The sequence below is a fragment of the Chenopodium quinoa genome, unplaced genomic scaffold (genome assembly GCF_001683475.1).
Source record: "Chenopodium quinoa cultivar QQ74 unplaced genomic scaffold, ASM168347v1, whole genome shotgun sequence".
Classification (NCBI taxonomy): Eukaryota; Viridiplantae; Streptophyta; class Magnoliopsida; order Caryophyllales; family Amaranthaceae; genus Chenopodium; species Chenopodium quinoa.
Genome location: NW_018745308.1, coordinates 298,205 through 305,983, shown reverse-complemented (window position 1 = coordinate 305,983; position 7,779 = coordinate 298,205).

Here is a 7,779-nt window from a genome sequence, read left to right as displayed (position 1 = left end):
TTCATGGATGAATTTGACATGAAAAACCTTAGCTACTCAGTTGATGGCTTAATAACGTTGTAAATAAACTTATTCGCTGTGGGCTGGTGGGGAAAAGAGGAGAACAGAGTGATGGAGAAGAGATCAAAGAGGAGAAAGAAAGGACGGAGTTGAGAAGAGGAAAGGAGGGAGAGGAAGAACTAAGATTCTGAGAAGAGAAGAGAGGAGAGAAAGGGCGGAGAGGTGAGATCAGGAGAAGAAGAGGAAAGGAGAGGTGAGAGACTGAGAGTCAGATGAGGAAGTGAGGGATTAGGGTTTTTTTTTTTCCTTTATATACTTAGGGTAAAAGTGTTGGGCTAGGGGGCTTTTGGGCCTGAAATTTCGGTTCTGTTCGGTTTTGTTCGGTTTTTCGGTTTTTCAATTTCTAAAACCGAAACCAAACCGAAAACCGAAATATTTTTTTTTTCAAAACCAAACCGAACCACTTTCGAAAAAAAACCGAACCATATTTCTTATTCGGTTCGGTTTTCGGTTTGGTTCGGTTTTAACCCAAATTTGTTTCACCCCTACTTTAAACAAAGCATACGACCTTACAACTTATGTAGCTCTTGTTGCTTCATTCTAAGCTTATAAGTCGATAATTTAGCTTAACTTCAATAGTTTGAGGTCACTTTCAAAGTGGAACACTCAAGCAGTATATGATACTTGTGAAGATAACGAGTTTCTAAGTTAACTACAATAACATGAACTCATGTGTTGAAATGGAATCTTATTCCTTTTCTTCGATCCTTGTTTCCTATATTTCTTATCATACAATATCTCATGACCTTACTTTAGGAACCATTTCTTTAACTACCTTGACTTTTATACTTTGTTAGGAATAATTCAGCATCTAATGCGCCGTAAAAAAAAGTTCCATCTTTTCCTTTAATTCACGCTTGAATTACTACATCGATGAGTCCTACTCATTTATGTATGAAGCGAAAAGATATGTTGGTTGTCAAATATTGACAATTTGAGTTTGGAAATCAATACTTCATGTTTAATCAAAACTACTTAGTATTTTGAATACATGATGTCCAACCGTCCTTTCGGACTTTATTATAAAAGTCATTTATGAGAATTGTATTTTAGAAATGCTTTTCCTTTCTCTGAGAACTATCCTCAAAGATTTCCTTTACCAATCATGGAAACAATATTATTTGATTTAGAATTCTATAAATATAAGTGCAATGTATAACCATTTATCAAGAATATAATAAGTTTGAAATTTAAGAGCATTCATGCAAACTTCAATCTTATTAAACGTCTTATCCACGCATTAAATTTGTCCCTATTTGGCGAGAATAAGTCGATTCCAAGATCCAAAGAAACAAAGAGTGGTTAAGCATGTTTTGGCTTGTCTTAACACTCAATCTTCTAAGGTAAGCAACTCTTTGCTAATGGCTCCAAGCCACTCTTGTTTAGATAATCGTCGCATCTAATGCTCTCATGACGATTTATCTCTTTTGCCTCGACATGTACATACTCCATCACTCATATCGTTGAGTACAACTAAAACCAACATGCACACCCGGTGTGCCTTGCGATCCTCGGAGTAGTGATGGTACATCGCTTTGGCGTAGCCCACCATCACACTCATTCGGTGTGCAAGTGTTGTTTTGGAAAGGAAAGTTTTACTCAATATTATTAGGGACCTAGGTTTTCTATGTTGGTTGATTTAAGTGAACTTAACTAATCATCGCAACATAAAGAAAACCTAAACATGCATCTAACATATCATTCATATATAAGCACAAGCATAAATATATAAAGCATAAGTATAAGATGCACATTGGCAACTAGCATGACCCCTTGAATTATTCAAGTCTTCAAAAGGTCTTCTTTTGCAACTTCATGGCTTTTTCTTCCAAGAACCTCCATCTTCAAGACTTAACCAAATTATACAACTACTAGTATCTGCGATTAGGAATAATCTAAATATTAAGATACAAAAATACTAAATGGTACGTAGACTGTATTTAGATTTACAAAAATACATCACGGCACGTAGTCCGTATTTTCTATCATAATCGGGTCCCACTAGTTGCCATTTCATAAAACCTGTAAGAGAATATACATTTCATTCATCCATTCACTACATGTGAATGGCCCATGCATTTTACAACAAACAAGTAATAATGCATTAAACACGCGCGCGCACTAGTAACTAATCTAGGTGGTTAATTCAATTAACACGCCTAATTAAAACTAGTCAAAGGTATTTAACCAATTATGTAATTGACATAATTAATAATTGAAGCTCCCACTAAAATCCGCATCCATCTTAATTAATCCAATTAATTAAGCCGGTAGAACCCAAAATTTATCAAAATAAATTTTGCCAACGCCGCTCAAAACCGAGGCCTAGCCTCAAAAATTTTAATTAAAATAAACAAGATTAATTAAAACTAAATAAAAATGCAAAATAAACAAAATTGCATTGCCTTACAACCCGGGGTAAAGTGCCAAGTGTGGGGTTGTGCGCATCGTGCCGCAAGCACGTAGCACATCCACACGCACTCTCTTACCACAACACCAAGCACACACACACACATTGCTCGTTGCCGCACCATAGCACGCACGCACGCAGCCACGGTGCTGCTGTGCACGCACACACGCACGCACGACCGAGTGATGCTGCTGCTGTGTGCTCTAGCCACGCACATGGATGCATACACGAGCACCCCTCTTGGCAGCCACATGCAGGCTGCTATGCAGCCCGGCTAACCAAGGTGGTTTTTCCTCGTTTTGCGTGCCATAGCCTCGGGATTTTGATCCCAATTTTGCGTGACATATTATTAATTCTAAATTGATTTTAGAATTATTTCAATGAGCAAAAAATTGAAAATTTAAACAAGTCTAACTTAAATAAAATTTAACAAAGTGCATTCAACCAAAATAATTCCCAAGAACCATTCTTTAATTAAATTGGTTTAACTTGGTGCAACAAAATAAATAAGGCAATTTCTCATTATTAATTTAATCAATTTAAATTAATCTTGAGATTTTGACAAAGTAAGAGGGAGTTGGAAAAATATGAACTTTAATGTTCAAATGAAAAATCCAACTACTAACATTTGTGAATCCTTGAAAAATTATATCTTCCAATATGAAGATAAAAAAATTTCTATCACAAAGTTTGAAACTTTATGTTTCCAATCAACAAAAATGATTAAAACAACAAAGTTCAACAAATTCATGGAATTTAGTAGTTTTTAAAGTTTCAATCACTTAACACAATGAATCTTTAGCACTTTAGAAGCCTCAAAAACAAAAAATTTCACACTTAATGCAATTATTTTGCAATTATGTGAAAAATAAAACCAAGCCTTCAAACACAAATTACTACCAAGTAATTATGCCTAAAGAGGTTTAAAATTGCATATAAAATATGTATTGAACCAATTACATAACCACCATAAATATGCAATTAATTTTCAAGATTAGAAAGACTTAAAATTTTTCGTAAAAACGAAAAACCCCTCGAAAAATGCATTTCTGGTCGTTGTTTAGCTGAAAACCGAGTTCTAAAAGGGTGAAACCATTTCCAGAATACCTTTTCCACCCAAAATTCACTATTTTTGGGTCGAAATCTGGGTTCGGGAGCCGAAGTCAGCTCTAATACAAGGTTAAAATAGATAATACGAGCTACTAATCTAATTAGCAACTCAAACCAGAAAAATAAGCCATAAATAACCTTGAAAAACATGATAATAAAAATAAACGAGCGGGGCTCCGATACCGCTGTTGGGGTTTGGTGAGTCCGACTCACCGCGGAAACAACCCTGACCTAAGGAACCACTCGCAATTAATAAAAACATAAAGCATAACAAATAATCACAAAAGGGTAAAATCGGAATTTACCTTTGAAGCGTGCTTCACCCTCAAAGACGGGCTCTTACTTGAAATCTCGAGCTCCGAAAATACGCGAGCCTCCTACGGAAATCCACCCGCAAAAACTACTAGTGAATTTTAGGTTCGTTACCTCGAGGTTAGCGAGGTCCGACCAAAACCCGAGTATTATATGAGTTTAAGAGTTTTTGCTAATGCAATGCTCTATTGAACTCCTACTCAAGCACTCTTCCCATAAACCCAAGATGGGTATTTATAGGCAAGAGGGAAAGTGGGAATTTCTATCCCATCAATGTGGGATCATGAAATTCCTCAATTTATTTCAAAGCTAAAATAAATTAAATAAGCAAGCAAGTAATAAATCAACAAGTGTCATCATTGTATGTAAAGGGAAGTGAGGACCACTTGGAGAGGAGGGGACCATACTTGCTCCCCACTCCTTCCACTCCTTATGCCACTTGTCCCTCACACTTGAGGACTCCCTCACATGCACTCCCATGGACCACGGCCCTAGCTACCCGGCCCAGCCAAGCCCCGCACATGTGGGCTGCTTGCTGCCAACCTCTTCGGCCAGCACGCCCACGCACGCTTGTACGGGCTCCTGCTACCGAAGGCTGCTGCTAGCTGCAGTGTGCCGGCAAGCCACGCATTATTTGCGGGCTGCTAGTCGTAGCTTGTTAGCATGCCTTGCACATGGTGCGGGCTGCTAGCTTGCCTAACCCCTAGCACTCGTGGTTCCGATGCTAGGGGTATTTTGGTCATTGTTGATTTATTACTAATTTTGTCGTCTCGTCTTTTACTATGTTTGACTCGACTTCCGACGCTCGGTTTCGACGCTCTAAGCTCGAATTTCTGACGTCTAAATATTTAATACTCAGGCAACGAATTAATTTCTTCCGAATTAATTCGTCGAGTTGGTTCGTTTACTGCTAAGGGTGTGACCCGAAGGGTTCAGTTAAGATTAAGCTATAATATTAATTATGCATTAAAATTACTGATCGGAAACGGCCTCCACCTAGGCATTCCGATCACTTGACCTTACTGAATATATTAGCTTTCTAATAGTTCTGAACCCACTATCAGAATAATACACTTGTTCGAAGGACACCATTCCTTTCAGCTCCTCCTCCGGAAAACCATAAATCCCTATGAATCTCCTATCCCCTTGCTGTGATGATTTTATTCTCACATCAATGTGATTTTGGGAATAAGAATTAGCGGAAACATATATCGAATTTTTCCACATCAAAGCCAACCCACCCTTCTTACGCTTCTTTCGCCTTCACATTCAACCACAAAAGCAGACTCAAACTTTGTCTTCTGTTTTATTTTTTCGAACTCAAAAGCCTTCAATTTTGCCTCCGAAAGGAACACCATTTGGGGATATTCAAGAAAAACAATTCTTTTCAACGCATTAATTGTAGGAGTGCCCTCTAACCCCCTACAATTCTAAGAAATAACGTAATTCATTGATCACCGAGAGCCCAAGTGCACGGCTCGCTACACTATCATTGGAGGACATCATCATAGCTCTTCTTTTATTTTTCTCCACCTCATCTGAGTTCATTCCCCCTGACACCACCTTCTTCATGATTTTTCTTTTTTCACCAGAAATATTCACCTTATTTCCCATGCTATGATCATTGTCTCTCATTGTTCTTTTCAAACTCTTATAAAGGTCTCATTCACACTTTTACTGACTATTTTTCCCCACCTTATTTAACATTCAACTAACACCCAACTAACTTGTTCATCACTTCCTTCACCTTCTCAGAATTTTCGACCCTACTGTCAACACTCTTCTTCGGCTTCGTTACAAACAGATTTTTCGCACAACTCTCTCCTCTCTCTTCCCCATCCTCCCCGACACCCATACTATATATACTTCCATGGAGAAGCTTTTAACCAAGCCCCAAAAGGTAAGATTGGATCTTCAACATCCTTATGCTCATCGAAGTCTTTGAAGCCATGCCCCATTAGCCCGCAATAGAAGCAAAATAAAGGAGGTTTCTCATACTTAACATCGAACGTCTCTTCAATCCCACCTCTTAACTTTAGTCAAACATGTTTGAACAAGGGTTTATGCATGTCAACTAAGATACGAATCTGAATTAACTTATCTATACCAACTTGTGCTGTTGCATCCATCTTAACAAAAAACACCCAGTTTATTTCCAATCTTCTCAATGTTGGCAATGTTTAATCTACCTTTCATAGGGAAATTAACCCTAACCCACATCGGTAAAAAAAAAAAAAAAAAAAACAATTTAATATCTGATGGTTTCACCGCATCAGTCGTTACTCCAAGAATCAGAGCATGTTTATCAAAGTGCCAAGGTTGTTTATCAATCACACGATGCTTATCTTTCTAATGATAGAATTGAAATAAGATACTATTTTACCCTATGTTAGAAATGTCCACCCCATGCTTAGGTTGCCACACTCCTTTAATAGTCTCTATGAAAGCATTAACATTACGATTAGTCCAGAGTTTACCTAATAGGGCTAATTCAATTCGAGCATCATTGTCATCTTCTCCGGTATCATCCCAGACAATTGCTTCGTTTGGATCCTCCACAATCAGAGGTTCCTTATGGTAACCGTCCTCAAACTCCTTCTCCTTCAATGCTAGGGTTGTTTGGTCAGAGTCCACCATTGTAACAAAAATTAATAGAGCAGGTAATTGAAAAATCAAAGAACATAATCAAAAAGAGGAAGAAAACTCGATCACAATCGAGAAGAAACCTTGAAAAAAGGAAACCCTGGCCAGAAATTAGCAAAATTAATATAATAAACAAAGAAAGCACTCATGGATATAGTTGGCTTTAGATAAATTCTACAATAATTAAGATGGGTTTTTCGCTAATTTCAATGACAAAATTAAAATTATTATAAAGCAAAGACAAGGTTGAGTATAATATTATTGCAATCCTAGAAAATATTTCACAAAAAAATGACTATGTTATACCTCATACTCCATCTTCCTTTTATGTTTGCACCATATGATTCATAAACTCTCACATAAAGTGAGCTCATGGTGCAAATAAAAGGGGACGAAGAGAGTACTACCTTTATGGATTGAAAAGATTTTCTCTCTTTAGTGAAACATTAGGGTGCGTAGATGATATTTCACATATTTGAATATCTCATCCTCTTCCATTTATGAGAATATGTGGTAGTTTGGACTTACAGTGAGATAGATATTAAATTTTAAATGTTTCATTTAAATTATTGAACATTTCGAATTTTGAAATTTAGAGATAAGTTGAAATATTCATAAAAGCTCCTCTATTCACTTTTTTTTTATGAGCATCATTTTCCTAAATATCTAAATAAGTCATCTTCTTTAATTGATTCACTTTCTGTTTTTTGGACATATGGTCTTCATTCCTACTTTTTTACCAAGAATTATTTATCTCCTTTTTTTTTAAGGGAATATTATTTATCTCCTCTAACATCTCTTACTATTTATTAAATTATTATCCTACTATCTATTAAACTCCCCTTACACAATATCTTATTTCATTCAAGTCACCTTCCTAAAATTACGAGTCAATCAAATCAATACGCTTAAAATGGAGAGAATATTGGACATATGTATCAAATATTAAGATAATAGACTCACAATGAAACAGACTTATCCAAAAGTGTGTCCCTCTATGACATATAATGCCTTTATGCTCATTTGGACCGAAAAATACATAAAAAAAAAAAAAAAAAAAAAAAAAAAAAAAATCTATGTTATTGTGTCCTTCTATGACATATAACGCCTTTATGCTCATTTGGACCGAAAAATACATCAAAAATTTTCAATATTTTATTAATGATAATATTCTTCTTCCTATTATTTTATAATTAGGGGTCGTTTGGTTGGGGGTATTTAGGAAAGGGAATGGGAATCAACTA